Source organism: Lepisosteus platostomus, chromosome 5, assembly GCF_059453375.1.
Source record: "Lepisosteus platostomus isolate fLepPlt1 chromosome 5, fLepPlt1.hap1, whole genome shotgun sequence".
NCBI classification, from domain to species: domain Eukaryota; kingdom Metazoa; phylum Chordata; class Actinopteri; order Semionotiformes; family Lepisosteidae; genus Lepisosteus; species Lepisosteus platostomus.
In genome coordinates, this window is record NC_142615.1 from 17,222 (window position 1) to 36,515 (window position 19,294).

Sequence of the window (19,294 nt, forward strand, 5' to 3'; positions counted from 1 at the left end):
AAACAAGGAGGAAATGAAACCTTACAAGGGTGCAATCCCCTCCAGGACTGTAGGAGTAAAAACTCCCTCTATAGGGGATGGTACTGCTAGTCACAGAGGGTGTCCAGTATGCCTGTTACAACCCCAAGTGTCTAAAGTTGTAACTTCTAGGATGGTCTTGGATGTTGGTGGGTTTCTGGTAAAGAACTTAGAAAGCATGACAAGTTTTGGTGCAAAAGATTTATTTAAAGTGACTGGTACATAAACAGGATAACATGGAACTAGAGCAGTGCCAAATAAAAGAAACAAAATGAGGCTGGCTAATAGTGAGAAAGCCAACCACACAAAAACCCAAAACACTCAGGTCTTCGGCATCTGAAACCCTGGCTAACCTTAACTACCCCCAGCCAGCCATATAAAACAAAGGCACTTGCCCATCCTAAACTAGTGTTTCTAATACAAAGACCAATGTACCCGACAACTTCAACTACATTCACTTCAATACACTAGGGAACTACAACCAAAAGCAAAAAACAAAAGATGACAAAACATACTACAAAAGAACACAAAGGTTGATAACATGTTAGGTCAAGGTAATTGCAAAAAAGTTCACACAAAAAAAATGAAGCCAAAGCTAGACAAAAAAAAACCCAAAGTAAAACATGAGAACTGAAGAAAACCAAAGCTGAGCCAATCACAACCAAAGACACCTTCATTCTAAAAACCTCTGTTACAAAGAAAATAAAGTACATTTTCATTTATACACAACTGAACAAGGCACAAACCACCCAGGGGCAAAATCTAATAACTTTCATAAACCCAAACCATTAAAATTCTGTGCTTTACATTGTCAATGCCTAAAGATATATACCAAAGCTTAGATGCCTAAAGAGTGCTAATAAACATCCTCTACTTACATCAAATGTACCCAAAAAGTAGGACCTGAACCTCCCCAGTAGTAAAAAAAAAAAAATCAATTGTGAAACCAATCAATTAGGGAGCAAAATGTCCAAATAAAAACTACAGGAAAAAGCAGATCCAGTGGCACAATGTACTTAATATAATTAACAGCAACTTATGTTAACGGTGGTGGTACAAGAAAAAAAAAATGGTACTTTTTTATTAACATCCCATACAGACAAAAAGACATTCAATACACGAGAACATTCTCTGGCAAAGTATTTACGAAGCCACAACATAAAACAAAAATCCTCTCCCATGACAAGAGCTTTCTGTGCAGGTACCAAAAAAAGAGCCAAACTCAGGTAAACTTTTCCTAAATGAGTGGATGGGATTAGTTTTCCTTTTATTCATCCCTACTTAATAGGTTTAATTCACTTTTACTCTACAGCCAAGGCAAGATTTATCTACATGTGTGCACCCATGCAAATAAATCATTGCTTGACCTTAGCCTCTCAAACGCTTTTCAAAATGGCTAAGAATGTGCAAAGTAGCTACCAAGTTACAAAACTTGGAACTTTCTCTGTTCCTGCACCAAAAGTCACTGTCTCCTCCCAGCCAGGTGGCTCAGGTGCTGGAGTTACAAGCCAAGGTCCTAACAGCCATTACAAGGCTGGTGTGCAGAGATTCACTTAGAGCTTCACAGCTCCTGTTGGACCATCAACAGCACCTGAACCTCTTTCCAGCCCACAATTAACCCAAAAAAGACCCCCCCATTTTTTGCCTGTCATTAGAAACTTCTACAGCAGCTTTAATGATCCTCTGATGTGCCCATTGGCTTCTGGGATGGGAACAGATTCATCAAGATCTTCACAGACAGAACCTGCTACCCAGTCTGCTGCATCTGGGCTCCTGTCCTGGTGAAGGTCTTCTCTTGGCAGCAAAGGCCTGGTCATCCCCCTGACAGCAAAGAACCTGAAGAAAAAAAAAACACTAGTCAGAAGTAGTCCAGCCTACATTTCCACTTCCAACACCCAGTTTGACCTAAACTACTATAAATGTTCAGTACTACCTTTTCAGGACAAACCAACAAAACCACCCTAAAATGTGATAAAGCAAAAAACAGAGTGCAGAACTCAAGTCCATTTCTAATACCTTGTTTAAAGCATTTAACATTCCCACACAAGTTCCCAAAAACAGCCAGTTAAACCTCTCCCTTCCCTCAACCTTGAGAAACTAAATTGTTCTTGAATACTTACCAAGGACATAAATCCACTTGCTTCTCCTCCTAGGTGTGCTAGCTTAAGACAAGACAATTAAAACAGTTAACATTCTCAAATATTCAATTCCTCATTAAAAATGCAGGGTTTCAGATTCTTCCACATTCCTCTGATAACAGGATCTTTCATGTTCATTTAAAGTGTAAAAAAGTTTAGGCAAGAAAAAAAGTTGTTTGTACTATACAACTCCCATGCACATGCCAACAGCTGCCTAACCAATATACTCAATTATCTAACTTGACATGCAATCTCCACAACTGTACCTAAACAAATCAACATATCCAAAGTACTCAAATGAAACCCCATGTACCCAGTGTACTCAAAATGAGAACTTGCCTCACTCACCTGACTGGATCCTCTGATGCTGCCTTTAACTTGCAGTCTTCAGACAAGCACACCACTCTAGCAGACCTTCACTGAAAGACCCCAGAGACCAGCCCCATCTGTGCTCCACTCCTGGGCGATGAAAGGACCTCCCTCTGAAGCCCAAGCTTGCTCATCTCCTCTAGCAGCATAGAGCCTGAAATGGAGAGAAGGATTCAGACCAGGTCCTCTGCACTTCTTAGAAACATTCAAGCCAGCATTTCCACTCCCAACATGAACACAGTGCAGCACCTGTCCAGGACAAACCAACAAGAAAACACCCAGCAGAGAGCCAAGAAAAACCCCCTAGTCAAGGGTTCTTGGCACAGGATCCAGTGCAGTTCCTCCCCTGGGAGAAGAGCAGGTCCTGTGCCAACACCCATCAAGAGAACCTGGCTGACATGTGGTCTCCACAGAGCTGTAACCAGCAAGAAATCACTGAAGGGAGCAGCTGGTGTGCCAAGTCACCATTGTACTGCTCGGTATTTAAGTGATTTATTTACATGTGTGCACCCATGAAATAAAATCACATACAAAAGCACTGATTCCATCTTTCAGAGCCAGAATGACAGCCAGTCAAGTGCACATTAGTATACAAATACCTCAACCAAGCAGGGAGGAAAAATTACCCAGAAGAAAGTCAAAGAAAAACTACACCACTATGACTCTAGATGTTTAGCACATTAAAGCATAATGTGCTCTGCCAGAAGATAAACAAGAGCTTAACCAAACCAAAAGGAGCTTTTTACAAAACGTCTTACAAGCAAGGACAAAATTAAGTGTTTATATTTGATTTAGACTTGATTAGAGAAATGAAAGTTATTGGAAAGTGAAACTCACCAATCGCTCCAGGAACAAGGTCCTCCTAGACTTCCTTTGCAACAGCTCCAAGATCCATAGGCATCCAAAAGAATCTAAAAGTCTCACCCAGCATATAAAATGCTCATACTTTACTTCCATGACATTAACAGATTGGTGACTGGCTATGAAAATTAACTGTTCAAACCAGTTACACAAGCAATAAATAGAGAAAGAAATTTATCTAAAACCATCAAGCTTAGATTCCACTATCGTATAACCAAGGTAAAAGGGAATGACCAAGTCCATTAACATTTTTATTTATGTAGACCGAACACATGGAAATAAAACTCATTTTAAATAAAACCATCTTCTATTAAAAGGCAGTACAGATTTCATACAAGTCAAAATCTCAAAAAGTTTTACACCCAATTAAATAGTGGTTGATATTCAGGCTTTTTTAAGCACACTAAAATGTATACCTAGGGCTGTAGAAATGGGACTTAAAAACCAAAATTAAAATTTTTGGTTTTACATAAAGAAAAATTCAGGGCAACCCAATAATCTTGAGATCCACAGGAATACGAGACCAAAACACTGACCATGTTCAGTACTAAACGGCTGCAGCCTGGACTGAAAGGGTTTTAAAGCTTAAACATTCAGAACAAACTCAAAAGCACACCAGCAGCACTCAAAACCTAGTGATGGGTCACAACCAATGGATTTAAACCTTCCAGCCACTTCATGCATTCTACCATCAGGGTGATTACAGCCTGCACACATACAGATCAAACCTAGTCTTGCATTCCCCAATGAATAGAAACTCCTCAAAGTTCAGGTTTGACAACCACTTTGCACAAGTTGACACTTTTACAGCCACATCTCCTTTATATGACCTGCTGTACAAGATACTCTGGGCAAAACCATGCACCATTTTGTATAGTATACATCAGTACTACACTTATACACAGAACAATAAAACTTAATGTAGTAGTATTGTTTAAAAAAAGTAAACATCCACAAGAAGAAAGTCCTCTAACAAAAGCATAAATATTATTGCAGCTCCCCCTTTTCACAAAGCACAGCACACATCCACTTCCAGACAGCTGGAAACTCATCCCTCCCCTTTCTGCACTAAAACGGACAGCATTACTTTCAGTGCTAAACTTTTGGTTTTAGGCATCTTAATCCTTACAATGAACCCCAGCTGCAATCCTAGTCTAAAGCGTACCACATCTGTAATTAACTCGGGTGCAGATTTAGACTTGATCCTCTGCACCTTTTAGAAACAGTCAAGCCAGCATTTCCACTTTCAACATTTTCACAGCAAACCTTGTTCAAGAGAAAACAAACAAACAAAAACACCCTGAAGAGAGCAAAGAGGAAACCTCCCAGTCCACAGGGGAGGGTTCAAGTGCCGTTCCTGTGCCAACACCCATCAAGAGAACCTGGCTGACATGCCATCTCCTCAGAGCTGTAACCAGCCAGGAGTCTGCTGGTGTGCCAAGTCATTCTTGTGCTGCAGTGCATCTAAAGAGATTTACTTCAAAGTGCACCCATGAAATAAATTCAGGCTTTCAGAGCCAGAAAGACAGCCAGTGAAGTGAGACACTGCTTAACCAAGACCGACAAGCATTTCCAAGAAATAGACCAACAGCTCTACTAATCGTGTGGATTAAGCTTATAGGATGCTTAAATTGCCCACCAGAAATCACAAAACTAAGCCTCATAAACTGAAAAGACATTTAAACATTTTGTATAAGCTAGCAAGACTCGTTTCCTAGTTCTAAAGGAGGCAGGAGCCTTAGTAATCAAGCTCTAGTTCTCAATTTCAGTTACAACTCTTGACTCATGTTTTCACCAAAACTTAGCTAACATAGTATTACAGACTCAGCAATACACCTAGATGGGTTTTCTGCCTTCAACATGGACAGAACTACAGAGTCTGGTAAATCCAGAGGTGGGGGAGTTCGCATTTTTATTAACACATGGTGCAACATCTTCCATCATGAAACACTGCTCACCCACTCTGGAATTTCTAATGATCAAATAACACCCCTTTTATCTGCTGAGGGAATTTAAAACTTATTATAGGTAGATATTTTGATCCCATGAGGGAAATTGCAGTTCAACAGCAGCTAAAGTGAACAGCATTGTAATGAATGATACAATACAATCAGTACAGTGAGAAGTGCATCAAGTAGTTACTCACAGTCCAGAACATACAAAGAATAAACCAAAACAGTACACAAAGTTGTATTGCACAAGTCCCTGGCATATTGCACAAAAACAGATGTAGCAGTTTACTGTTCAGACCGTTTATGACTGCCATCTACATCCACCCCCGACTAATGGCAAAGAATCTGCACATCCCGACAACCTTTATCATTTTGGGTGACTTTAGTCTTACAAACTCAACCCCATTCTCCTGAAATACCAATCGGCAAGTCTCCTTCCCAACGAGAGGAGAAAACACTCTGGACCACGTTTACACCAACATTCAGAATGCTTACAAGGCCATACCCCTCCCCCAGTGTGGAAACAGACCACAAATCACCATTTCTCCTCCCCACACACAGACAGCTGCACAGGTGAGTGAAACCAGCAGTCAGGACAGTGAAAGTGTGGCCTGAAGGAGCTGAATCACTCCTGCAGGACTGTTTTGAAGGCACTGACTGAGGTGTTATTAAAAGAGGCATCCACACAGTATCGACATACAGGAATATACATCAGTCACTAGCTACATCAAGACATGTGCTGGCTATGTGACAAAAGTAATAAGAGCATTTCCTAAACAGAAACCATGGATGAACAGAGGTCTGCAACATTCAATCGGGCAATAAATCAGAACTGAAGTCAGCCAGTATCAATCTAAAGAAAGGTATTAAACATGCAAAAATCACACTCAAACAGGAACTGGAGTAACACTTCAGCACTATTGACTCAAGGCACATGTGGCAAGGTATACAGGCCCTCACAGACTACAAAAAGGCAGACCATCTGTCCATGATGCCTCCCTGCCTAATGAGCTCAATGCCTTTTATGCTCAGTTTGAAGCCAGCAACACTTTTTATCCACATCTGGATAAAAAGAAAACATACACAGGATTACTATTCATCTACTTCAGCTCAGCTTTTAATACCATCATTCCAGAAACTAGTCCAGAAACTCAATGCACTGGGTCACAACACCACCCTCTGCAATGGGATTTGGGACTTTCCGACAGGCAGACCTCCAGCTGTCAAGCTTGGAAACTGCACCTCCAGCACCAACTGAACACAGAAGTCCCCCTGGGGTGTGTGCTTAATCCATCGTCCACCTGTCTGATTAAGAAAGTACAACACAGCCTGTATTTCCCCAAGACGGTTGAAGGCAGCTAAGATATGTCTCCAGATTCTCACCAACTTTTACAGATGCACTACAGAAAGCACACAGGTTGCATCAGTGTAGTATGGCAACTGCAGTATTGCGGACCACAAAGCCCAACAGCGGGTGGTGAGAACTGCCCAGTCCATCACTGGGGTTACTCTCCCATCCAAGTCATTTATGATGGAGAGTGCTTGAGGAAAGCTCTAAGCAAAGACCCCACACACCCTAGCAAGAACACTGCTTGAGCCTCTACCATCTGGAAACCAGTACCGGAGTATTTGGGCCCAGACAGTTTTTACCCACGCACTACACAACTATTAAACTTCCAGCCTCTCACCCATGAGCTGAACCCTCAATCAAATCTAAAAACGCACACATTGAAATCTACCTCACTTGCCAAGAAGCTCACTCTCCATAAGATTTTCTATCCTTTATTTCATATACTTGAAGTATGATCTTGCACATTGCCTATGTTCTTATACAAAAGTATTGTTTTGTACTGCTTAACATCCAAGAGCTAGCCAAATAGCATTTCGTTATACCATATACCTGTATATAAGTATAATGAAACTTGAACTCTACACTTTCCCAAATCAAAGACAAGATGCAAAAGGCCACAACTCACCACTGCAGTAGGGACAGTGTCCTGCATGACTACTGTACCTTTGTATGTGTTCCAACATCCACAGGTGCCCAGCAGATTCACCAAGGGCAGCTTAAAACCCGTCCTTGCTTTCTAGTGTTCAACCTGCAGGACTTCAATACTCACAGGTCACACTCCCAATATCCATTCAGACAGCCAAGTCTGTTCCATGGAAGCTCATCTCCAAACAAGACGTCATCAGCACTGTCTGCATTCAGGTGGGCAGGGACTGGGGAGCACCCATCATGGCATTCCACTCTAAATCACAAACAATATTCCAGAGTCAATCATACCACTCAGCACCACTGTGGTCTAGCCTCATTGAGAGAGGCGGTTCTGTGAACATAACTGACCAAGATACCAACACTCTTCTCTTGAGACCAGGAGCTGAAAACTTCAAAAGCATCCTTTCTCCAGTGACAGTCCTCATCTGACAGCTGCCTCTCAGTGCACCAACTGCAAGGACAAAACAGGACTGTCCATTCTCCTCCTCCACACTACCACCATGCAGATGCAGTTTTAAAAGTGCCCCTCATACTGACCTGCATCTCCCCTCTACTTACTTTCAACTCCCCTTGTTCACGGAGAGGAGCCCAAGTCCACTTCCCAAGCAGTAGCACTCCTTGCTCTCCACCAAGACAGCTATGGGAAAACTGCATCCTGTGGAAAAAAGAAAAAAAAAAATCAGACCCCCCCCCCCACAGTCATTTACATCAAAGCCAAAAAGATAAGGATAATTGATTAAGCAGAACATGATCTATACTAAAAATGCAAGATGGGTTAGGAGTAAACTAATCAGGCAGTAGGATAATTAGATTACTCAGTTTACTCCACTCCTGGTGATGAGAGGTCATCCATCTGGGAGCAAAGGCCTAGTCAACCCTTCTGGCAGCAGATAACCTAGTAGACAGATTCTGTTATGATCCTCTGCACTTAAAAACAGTAAGAACATTTACTCCCAGCTCCAGTTTTGTACTAAACTTCCAAAACGTTTATGGTGCAGCATCTGTCCAAGATAAAACAGGAAGACACCCTGCAGAGAGCGAAGAGAAAACCCCCAGTCAAGGGCTCTTGCCACAGGGGAGGGATCCAGTGCAGTTCCTCCCCTGTGAGGAGAGCAATTCCTGTGCCAACACATCGCGAGTACCTGGCTGATACTGCCAGCAGGAGTCTACGGAGGAGGCTGTTGGTGTGCCAAATCGCTATTGTACTGCTGTGCATCGAAACCAATTTATTTACATGTGTGCACCCATGAAATAAATCCGATGCAAAGCAGTAATTGTCTTACAGAGCCAGTCAAGTGCACATTAGTATACAAATGCCTCAACCAAGCAGGGAGGAAAAGTTACCCAGAAGAAAGCCCCAAAAAGCTTCACCTCTAGAAACAGTTTAAGTGTTCAGCATGTTAAAGCGTGACGTTATACACCAGAAGAGATCCAAGAGCTTAACATGTAGCCTACTCCAAAAGAAGCTTTTCGGCTTCAGTAAACAGTTCTAACAAGCAAATACTAGAAGGTTATATAGCATCAAGTTTGAAATGGATACGGTTAGACAGGAAAAGTGAAACTCACCTCTGCTCCAGGGACATGTCCTCTATTACACCACCTTTGCACCTGCTCCAAGATCCATGTGCATCCAGGAATTTCAAGGACTGCTTGCAGCACCTCTTTGCTTTCCACTGTTCAAACCACAGACTTCATTACTTACCAATGGGCATCAACCGGTCACACAGCTGGTATTCAGTGAGCTTCCTCTGAGCAGGGTTCTCCAAGCCTGTCACTGCACTGTGCATTCAGCTGGCCAGGAACTGCAAAGCACTGAACTATAATCAAAATCACAAATCTGCATCACTGCTGACCAATCTCAGGAAAAACAGCTACACTTGCACTTCCTCTACTTACCTTCAAACCCACCTGTACTTAGGCCTCAAAAGAGCAAAGATTAGGGCGAGAGCAAATGCATATCCACACCAAAGATGCTGGTTACAGCCCAAGAACGTCAGGCAGTAGGATGATTGGTTTACCCACCACCATTTCCACTTTATTCAGAGGCTTGGAAGTTTTTGTAGATGAGAACTTGAAGCAGGTGGATCACCTCACCTTACTCAGGACAAAGCTAGCCTCCTCTCTTCTGAGCTGGACCATCATGCAGCATGGACACAGACACCACTAACATTGACAGTTCTGGATCTTGTTGCAATACTCCAGGACAGTTCTCACCCTGGACTTAGATGCTGTTGCTTCACTTCCTTGAGATTAGCTTGGATACTGGCTGAAACCAGAAATGAAAACTAGTCAAATCAGTTGCAAAAGCAAAAAAGTAGAAAATTTGAGACACCCAATTAAAAACCTCTAGCTTAACCAACAGCCTTATATTATAACCAAGATACATGATTGTTACCAAATCCATTTAAAGTAGTTCACCATGTAGACGTACTGCACATTCAAGCACAACTTACCCATCATTAAAATCCAACCACCACTACTGAAAAACAGAACTGATTATGCAAAGCTGCATATCCAAATAAAATAGTAATTGAAATTCAATCTTTTTAAAGAGACCCTAAAAATGCATACCTACTGCAGCAGAATTTTTGCCTTAAACTCAATTTGAGACAAGCCACTTCTGATTTTGCAAAAGTAACAAAAATTCCAAAACAACAAGGATCCACAGCAGTATGAGATCAAAACACTACCCATCTTCAGTACCAAACCGCTACAGCCTTAACCAAGGTGAAAAGGCTTTAGAGCTTAAATATTTTAAACAATTGAAACAAAAGCACACAGTACTTGAAACTGATTGATAGGGCACCAAGTGGATTGAGGTCTTTGAGCTGCATCACACACTTGACCATCATGGAGAGAATACTTTGAACACATACCGATTAACCCATGGTCAAACTAAGCCTCATATTCCTCAATGACTAGAAGCACCTTTAAAAAAGCTTTCTAGAAGATCAGCAGAACCACTTAACCAAGTTTCACAGCCAGTTTTACACCAATAACAGTTTGTGCTCATGGTTAAAGTACACATCCAGTATAAGAAAGTCCAACAGTCTTCATGTAGCTCTCTCCCTCACAAGGCACAGTACACAACCACTTCTAATCAGCTGGAAACACTCCCCTTTGTGCACTAAACCTCTGACAGGACTGTGCTGGACATTCACAGAATAGTCTCACTGGGTAATCAGGAAGACACCATACTCTTAGTTCCCCCTTTTAATTTACTTAATTCACTTCTAAAATTTCAATGTAAGATTTAGTTACATGTGTGCACCCATGAAATAAATCTTACATACTGACAATTCTCTAATTTCCCAGTCATACCATAAACAATTTTGCCAAATCCTCCCCAGTGCTTGCACAACACTTTCAGTATTTGACTTCCGTCCCCTGATTAACCAGTACTTATGCTACAGTGACACTTTACCATTAAGGCTAAAAAACCAACAAAGAAACCCAGCAGCTCCAGGCTACATAATCAGAGTCCCCTCTTACCTGGAACAAAGTCAACTTTGGCTCAATCAGCCAGGTGGCTCAGCTGCTCCTGGGAACAACCATCAAAAGGCTGATGTGTAGAGCAGCAGTCGGAAAAGAAAGCTGCTCAAGTGGTGTCAAGCCCACAGCTGCCCCACACAACCTCCCCAATCTACTCTTGAGTGGTAAGGAACTCACTGATCTGACTGGGTCTCAGACATGGTATTTCACTGTTTGAAAACATCTCCAAGGAGTCTCCAAGAGGAGGAGGCTGCTGGTGCTACAACTGCTTAAGCAAGAAACATCAAAACAAAAGCCTACAATAAAGAAACCCACAGTTCAACAGGAAGCTAAACTTGCCCAGTGAATCCCAAAACTAAGCCTAGTACAAAAGTGAAAAGGCATTGCATTTGGAATTTGCTAGCAAGACACTCACACCTGACTCCATATAAAGAAGATGCTTTTAATCAAACACTATAGTTTGATATTTCAGTCATCTTTGATTTGGGAAAGTGTAGAGAACCAGTCACAAGATGCAAAATGCCAAAACTCACCAATGATTAGACAATGTTCTGCACAACCTTCCCACGTGTTTAATACTCACAGAACACTCCCGATATCCTTTCAGACAGCCAATACTATTCAATGGAAGCTCATCTCCAAACAAGGCGTCCATCAGCACTCTTTGCATTCAGGTGGACAGGGACTGGGGAGCACAAATCACAGCATTCCACCCTAAATCACAGAAACATTCCAGAGACCAAGACACTCTTTTCTTGAGACTAGGAGCATCTTGTCTTCAACCACTGCCACGTGCACCAACTGTAAAAGAAACAGAACTAACAACTCCCATCCTCCACACAGAGGGGACCAGGTTGTGCTGTGTAGGCTGCTCCCAACTTTAAAAGCTCTCCTCACACTGACCTGAATCTCTCCTTTGCTTACCTTCAGCTCACATTGTTCACTCGGCGCAGCCCAAGTTCACCAGCAGTAATGCTTTCTACTCCCCCGTTCTGACAGCTGTCACCTGCTCATTGGAATACACAGTGTAAAAAAAGTATTTCAACATATCTATCTTGCATCACAACACTGGCTTGAATACTGAAGATGCCCAACGGATTGCTACAGTTAAAATTAGTTGCAAAATCAAAGATTCTCAAAATATTCAGTTTTCCATGCAGTAAACTAAAGAATGCTTGGCTTTCAGATTGTCCTGCATCTCTGACCCTGATTACAGGGTCTTTCAACTTCAAGTACAAACTAGAAGTAGCCAAGAGTTTGTCATACAACACTATGTCCCATGCCAAAAGCCATCTGCCCATTACACATAAATATACCCCATACAACAGTCTACACAATTGTACGTGAACCCAGGTGTATGTACTGTACCCAATGAAAATGTTCCCCATGTAGCTAGTGTACACATTGTAGTCAAACCTGAATCCTCTGATGTTATCAATGACATTCAGACTTGGAACAAGCTCCCCACTCCTCCAGTAGACCTTCATAGAAAGAGACCGGCCCCATCTGCGCTCCACTCCTGGTGATGAAAGGTCTTCCCTCAGGAGCACAAGCCTTCTCATCCCTACTGGCAGCAGAGGGCTTGAAATGGAGAGAAGGATTTAACCCAAGTCCTCTAACTTTCTAGGAAAACAGTCAAGTCCGCATTTTCACTACCAACAGGGTCCAAGTCAAACCAACAGGACAACACCCTGCAGAAAACAAAGGAAACCCCCCAGTCCACTGTCGTGCCACAGGGGAGCAAGTGCAGTTCCTGTGCAAACACCCATCAAGAGAACCTGGCTGACACACTGTCTCCTCAGAGCTGTAACCAGCCAGGAGTCCGATTCATCAGGTCACAATTGAACCAAAGTGATTTATTTACATGTGTGCACCCATGAAATAAATCACATACAAAGCACTAATTTAGTCTTTGAGAGCTAGAATGACAGCCAGTCAAGTGCACATCAGTGCCTCACCCAATCAAGGAGCAAACATCACCCAAAAGAGACAAGACAAATCCAAAATTACACCTCATTTCTAAGTGGATAGCATGTTGCAATGAGGTTCAAGAGTTTAACACTAAGCCTACACCAAAAGTACCTTTTCCTCCATTGTAAAATTCTTACAAGTGAGGGGGTCGTTTGATCAATTTGGACTAAGCAACATGAAAGATATCTGAAAGAGAAGCTCACTCACCAATACTAAATGGTTAGAGCATCAAATTTGGTTTGGATTAGGGAAGACAGGAGAAGAGTGAAACTCACCTCTGCTCTGGGTAGTGCAACTGCTCCGAGATACATGGGCATCCAGGAAATGTAAGGACAGCTTGCAGCATGTCTTCACTCTCCCGTTTTAAAGTTCTGCACTTTATACTCACGGTAGGGCATCAACAGGTCACGCAGCTAGCATCTTTTCGGCCAGCCAGTGAGCTTCCTCGAAACAGGATTCTCCAGGCCTGTCACTCCACACTGTGCATACAGCTGGCCAGGGACCGGGAAGCACATCACTGCTGACCAAATGCACAAAAAGTTTGACTTGCAACTCACCTTTACCTTGGCCACATGGGTGCACTGATTGGGTTAGGATCAATGATCAGGTCAGCATTGAAGGTGCAGGTTATAGGTTAGGGTCAGGAATTTCAGGCAGTGGGATGATTGGTTTACAGTCTGTGAGTCCTAACAATTTAAGCCGATAAAAAAAACAAACAAATTGAGCAGATGCATCACCTCAGCTTTATCCATACAATTAGTTAATTCACCACGTAAAAGGATCAATGATCACTAAAACAAAACACTTGATTTTCATCCAATAAAGCTCAGGGCTGCAGTAAATCTGATTACACTGGCTTGCAAAAAAAAAAACCTAGAAAAAAATTAAAACCTCAAAAGAAGCTATTACTCTTACCTACCACAGTAATACTAACATTTTAAAAGTAAAAAACCACCACAAATCACAGGAGCGTCTTCACCTGCTGCAGCTGGGAACACACTGGCTCCAGGGCTGCCTTATAAAACTCCTCAGGGCGATTAACAGGAGCCAATCCCAACCTGTGCTCAGTGTCCCACCACCACACCCCCACTGTTCCCAATTCAACACAACTGCTTCCAATGACTAAACTAGCACTTACCACCTCATCTGTTAATCAGATGAGATTTGGATAATTAATGGATTACAATCAACCAGAGAGAACTTTCCCACCACTATTAATCCATTAGTTATCTCAAACTAAAAAGGAAATTAAACTTTATTTAAAATAAGACAAGACTGGAGGAACAAAATTACTTAACCATGTGTTCAGCTTGGGAAGACTTGAGAAAGGTATGATATCTGAAACATACTTGAAGTAAAGCAGAAATATTAACCAGTACAGACAATTCTTTGCATATGACTTAATTACATGCAGCACTTTATGGTCCCAAGAACTAGCATGGAAACTGCTGAGCAAGAGACTTTAAGGCAGAGGTCTTAAGTCTGAAAAATTCCTTATCTGGAGCAAGCACAGCACTACCCACTTGATTCAAACCAGTTTTAAACTGATACAATGCATGTAAAACCAAAAGATTCAAGCAGGAGGTGTCCATTCGCCTTAAGCTCACATCTCCTACCACTATATGGGTACAGAGTAACAGATTCCACTCTTAGACTCCATCACAGATAAGTACAACTGACACCCCTGCATGTTGTCACACTCTAAGTCCTTCTGGACCCAAGGCCTGCTCGTCCCTTCTGACAGCAGAGACCCTGAAATGGAAGAGAAGGATTTAGTCCAAGTCCTCTGCACTTTTCAGAAATACTAAGGAAGCTCAACCCCAAATCCAGGATCGCGCTGAACTTGCAAAATGTTCAGTATAGCACCTGCCCAGGACAAGCTAACAGGGAAACAATGTAGAGAGCAGAGAAAACCCCCCAGTCCAGGGCTCTTTCCACAGGGAAAAGATCCAGTGCAGTTCCTCTCCCTTGAAGAGAGCAGTTCCTGTGCCGACACCCATCAAGAGAACCTGGCTGACATGCCATCTCCTCAGAGCCTCAACCAGTAAGGAGTCTGCAGTGTGCCAAGTCACGGTTGTACTGCAGTGAATCCAATGTGATTTACTTACATGTGTGCACCCATGAAATAAAATCACATACAATGCAGTAATTCAGTCTTTGAGTCAGAATGGCAGCCAGTCCAATGCATGACGGTGTAGGAGAGCTTCAACCAAGCAGGGAACAAACCCAGAAAGAAAGCCAAAAAGGTTTAACACATTGAAAACCATGTCATTTGCCACCAGAAGATATCCAAGAGGGGGGGGGGGGGGGTTTGGTGAGTGAAACCCACCTTGTCTCCAGGCACAGTGTCTTTCTAGACACTACCCTTCCATCTCCTCCAAGATCCATGGGCATCCAGGAAACTTGAGGACAGCTTACACCTCTTCACTTTCCCCACTGTTCAAAGCACAGGACTTCCATACTCACAAATGGACAACAGGTCACAAAGCTGGTATCCTTTTAGCCAGCCAGTGAGCTCCCTCTGAACAGGATTCACCAATCTTGTTTCTCCACACTGTGGATTCATCTTGCCAGGGATTGGGGAACACTGATCATTGTACTAAAATCAATTAACAATCCACACCAAAAGATCTTGACCTACACCTCCCCTCTACGTACCTTCAAACTCACCTTTACCTTGGCCACAAGAGTGCACTTGAGTTAAGAGCAATAATTGGATCAGCATTAAAGACTCTGGCTGACTGGATTACTGACCAGTATTTCCTGCAAACTGCCCATCACAGAGCAGCCAAGGTCAGGGATTCAGGCAATAGCTGAAATAGACACAGCCTTCCGCTTCCTCAACATTCTTCCTTTGACACGGCAGACGTCCAGGGAAACTGGATCCTTTTGCAATATTCATTAATGGTTGTCAACAGCTCACTAGAATAAACATGTAGCACCAAACAACAACAACAAAAAAAAATGAATCAAATTCAGTGCATCCAACTCAACTCCACCCCAATCCTGATGGATCACGGATCCTAACCCTCAATGCTGGATCCTTACTGGCTGAAAGAAAAAAAAAACAAATCCTTGTCCTGCTCACCCAGGACATAGATGCCCTTGCTTCTCTTCCTTGACATTAGCTTGCAAGCTTCTGAGGCAAGAGATTAGAATTCTTCAACTTGCTTCCCCGTGCCACACAAATACTCAGATCTTTAGGTCAATTTACAGAAGACTAACATTCCTAAAGTAAAGGGGAAAAATAGTTAATGGAAGATATTTTTCCCCATCTGGACATAGGGTACATACAAGTACATCTAATGTACACCTAAATAAAACTACCAGTACTTCTACATAAAAACAGTAACAAGTTTACAGTACAGAGAATTGACAGACATTTCAAAGTTGTATACCCAAACAAATAGTGGTGGACAATGCTTTAAGAAAATGCCTCAACACACAACGAAAGAGGTGCAGTAAGTTTGCATTTACTACAAAAAGAGCAGAAAGTCCCCCCCACCTCCAAAAAAATAATTAGGTTCCACAGCAGTACAAAACCAAAAACACTAACCATCTTCAGTACCAACAGCAGCAGCCTTGACTGGAGCTCCATAAGAGGTGAACGGTTTGAGTTTTAACACTTAAAGTTGATTTCAGCCTTCCAGCTACAGCATGCTCTATACCATTAGGGAGATTACAGCTTGTACATATGCAGAACAAGCCATTGGTAAAACTAAGCTTAACATTCCCTAATCAAGTCATTCAAATGTTCTAAGAGGTGTAAAAATAGAAATAGTTTACTACCATAGCATCTTGTATGGTCACAGGTCAATACACAGGAGCCAAGGGAAAAATATGCAGTATAAAACCAGTTTAAACAGGAGCACAAACAATGAAGTCCTCCAGCACAAGTAAGTTTCCAAACTGCTCTCTCTCCCTTCTCACAAGAGAATACATACCACTTCAGTCACCTAGAAACTCATACCTCCCCTTTCTGCACTAAACCTCTGACTGCATGGCTTTTAGTGCAGATAATGGGGAAAAATACAGCCTCACTGGGCTAAATCAGGAAGTCCACCTTACACTAGACTGGAGCATAGGTTTCCCCATTTTTTAATTTAATTCAGTTCAGAATTTCAGTCAATGTTAGATTTATTTACATGTGTGCACCCATGAAATAAATCTCACATACTGTGAATCTCCATTTTCCACTGGTACCCTTAGCAAAATAATTTAGCCAGATCTTTCCCTGTGCTTGCACAACACTTTCAGTATTGGACTTCCATTCCTAATTTACCACTTCATTTAAGTTAGAAAACACAAAGAACCCCAGCAACTACAACTAAACAAAGGCTGTAAAATCAGGGACCCCTCCTGCCTGGAACAGTCAGTTATAGCTCAACCAGCCAGGTGGCTCAGGTGCTCCTAGAAACAGCCATTCCAAGGCTGGTGTACAGAGTGGCAGTCAGAACAGAAAGCCACTCCTACCTTTGAAGGAGGATCAAGCAATGTCAAGCCCAGAGCTGCCCCACACACAGTCACCCCGGTCTCTACTCCTGGGTGGTAGAGAACTCACTGAGCAGCTCTGACAGGGTCCCCTAACAGCGGTTGTCTTGGTTTAGTAACCAAGAACTCCTCAAGCAGATCTTCACTGAAGAGAAAGCACCCAGTCTACAGTGTGCCACATCTGCACATTCCTGGCAAATAAAGGTCATCCCTCTGGGAGCAAAGGCCTGGTCAACCCTTCCAACAGCAGAACTTGAAGTAGAGATTTAGATTTGATCCTCTTCACTTTGAAACAGTAAGAATTTTTACTCCCAGTACCAGTTTAGTACTATACATGTCAGTATATAGTACAGCACCCAGAAGATAAGAAAACCTACACCTCAAATATGATAGAAAAATCACCAGAAGTCTTCCAAAACTAACACTAAGCCAATTCTTAAGGGTAAAAATAAATAAATAAAAAAAACAGGATACAAGAGTGAAACTCACCTCCTCCTAGACACTACCTTTACAACTGCTCAAGATCCATGGGCATCCAGAATATTCAAGGATTGCTTGCAGCACCTCTTCACCTTCCACTGTTAAAACCACAAGACTTCAATATGCACAGGTGGGCATCAACAGGTCACACAGTGGGTATCCTTTTAGCCAGCCAGTGAGCTTCCTCTGAACAATTCTCCAAGCAGTGTCTCCATACTGTGCATTGAGATGGCCAGGGATTGAGAAGCTCTGAGTACTGCAGTGTAGTTTAACTCACAGACAATCAGAACCACTGCTGAACAGCCTTATAAAAAGCTGGTCTGTGCAGTTTCCACACACCGTTCCAACAAAATCTCATCTGGAAACTCCACCAGCATCCTCTCTCAAGTGAATGTGCTCATTGTCACCATCTGCCTCTCAGAACAGCACCTGAAGGAGACAAGGGCAGCAAAACACTGATGGCCACCCCACTGCCACAGAGAGGGGACCAGAACAAGTGCCATACAGACTTCTCCCAGCCTTAAGAGCTCACCCCGCACTGACCTGCATCTCCAGTTTTCTACAGTCCAGCAGAGACTGGAACACCAGCATGTTGGACAGAGAAGGGTCTTCCCTGATGTCCCAGTGAAACTGTCAAGTCAGGATATAAAGCCTTTCCTGTTGCCGGTTTGAGCTCTAGAGAAGAGATCACAGTATTTACCAACAAGAGTTTCATACACTAAAACAAAATGTATAAGTGTTGGGGAAAACTAAAAATTGTCTAAACCAAAAGCAAATAGAGACTTCACACTAATCTTAACTTCACTCCATACTCTCAAGTATTGACACTTCTTAAAGTTTTTAAAAACACATCTTTGCAAAAGCTTTACAATTCTTCAACAACTCCTGGTTAAAAAAAGCATAGCAAAATAATTTACCTTATATAATAATTACATTAAAAACTAACAACCACCAGTCTAATAACAAAATCTCTTTCACTTGCTGTAGTAAGAGACAAAGAGAGCCCAGATGCCCACCCTCCTGGGCTGCCTTGTATAAGCCTCATGATGACCTCACAGCTGTGGCTAATTCACCAGGGGCCAATCCCAGCATCTCCTCAAAGGGCCACTACCAAACCCCCACCGCTTCTAATACAACACACACCTGCTTCCAACGACCAAACAAGCATTAGCCAGCTAACCTATTGATCTCTCATCCCAAAGCCAAATTAATTTCCAAATTACTACCAAGAACACTTGTTAAATAGCACCCTGCTCCTGTTATTCAATTAGTTGCAGTTTCTTAGTGATTAAACCACCTTTTTATCCCTTCAAATTTCACTCATAAATGGTGAAAAGTGACTTGAAGCCAAACTGCAAATTATTCAAGATCCTTAAAATGTCCTTAATATAATTTCAAATGTTCAAAGTGTATATATATCCACACTGTATATCACATATATAAACACAACATGTTTGGTTGTGTAACAAAACATAACTGCAACCTTGATAACTTAACATAAAATTTTATTTGGTCAAAACCAT

The 19,294-nt window shown here is 42.2% G+C and overlaps 1 long non-coding RNA gene across 3 annotated transcripts in view; it reads right to left on the reverse strand.

Annotated features, from left to right (window-relative positions):
* Nucleotides 1-204: 204 nt before the first annotated feature.
* Nucleotides 205-19,294, reverse strand: part of LOC148662282 (uncharacterized) — a 211,415-nt gene continuing 192,325 nt past the window's right edge. The window contains exons 1-11 of one of the 3 annotated variants that reach the window (XR_015936286.1): nt 18,689-18,787; nt 18,315-18,446; nt 17,781-18,200; nt 15,889-16,029; nt 15,555-15,722; nt 7,896-13,317; nt 7,686-7,788; nt 7,459-7,590; nt 2,505-2,679; nt 2,139-2,180; nt 205-1,854 (exon numbers count right to left, since the gene is read on the reverse strand). This is a non-coding gene — a long non-coding RNA (uncharacterized LOC148662282). Of the gene's footprint in view, nt 1,855-2,138; nt 2,181-2,504; nt 2,680-7,458; nt 7,591-7,685; nt 7,789-7,895; nt 13,318-15,554; nt 15,723-15,888; nt 16,030-17,780; nt 18,201-18,314; nt 18,447-18,688; nt 18,788-19,294 lie in introns of those variants that run through there. The other 2 variants (XR_015936285.1, XR_015936284.1) reach the window with 2 other exon arrangements.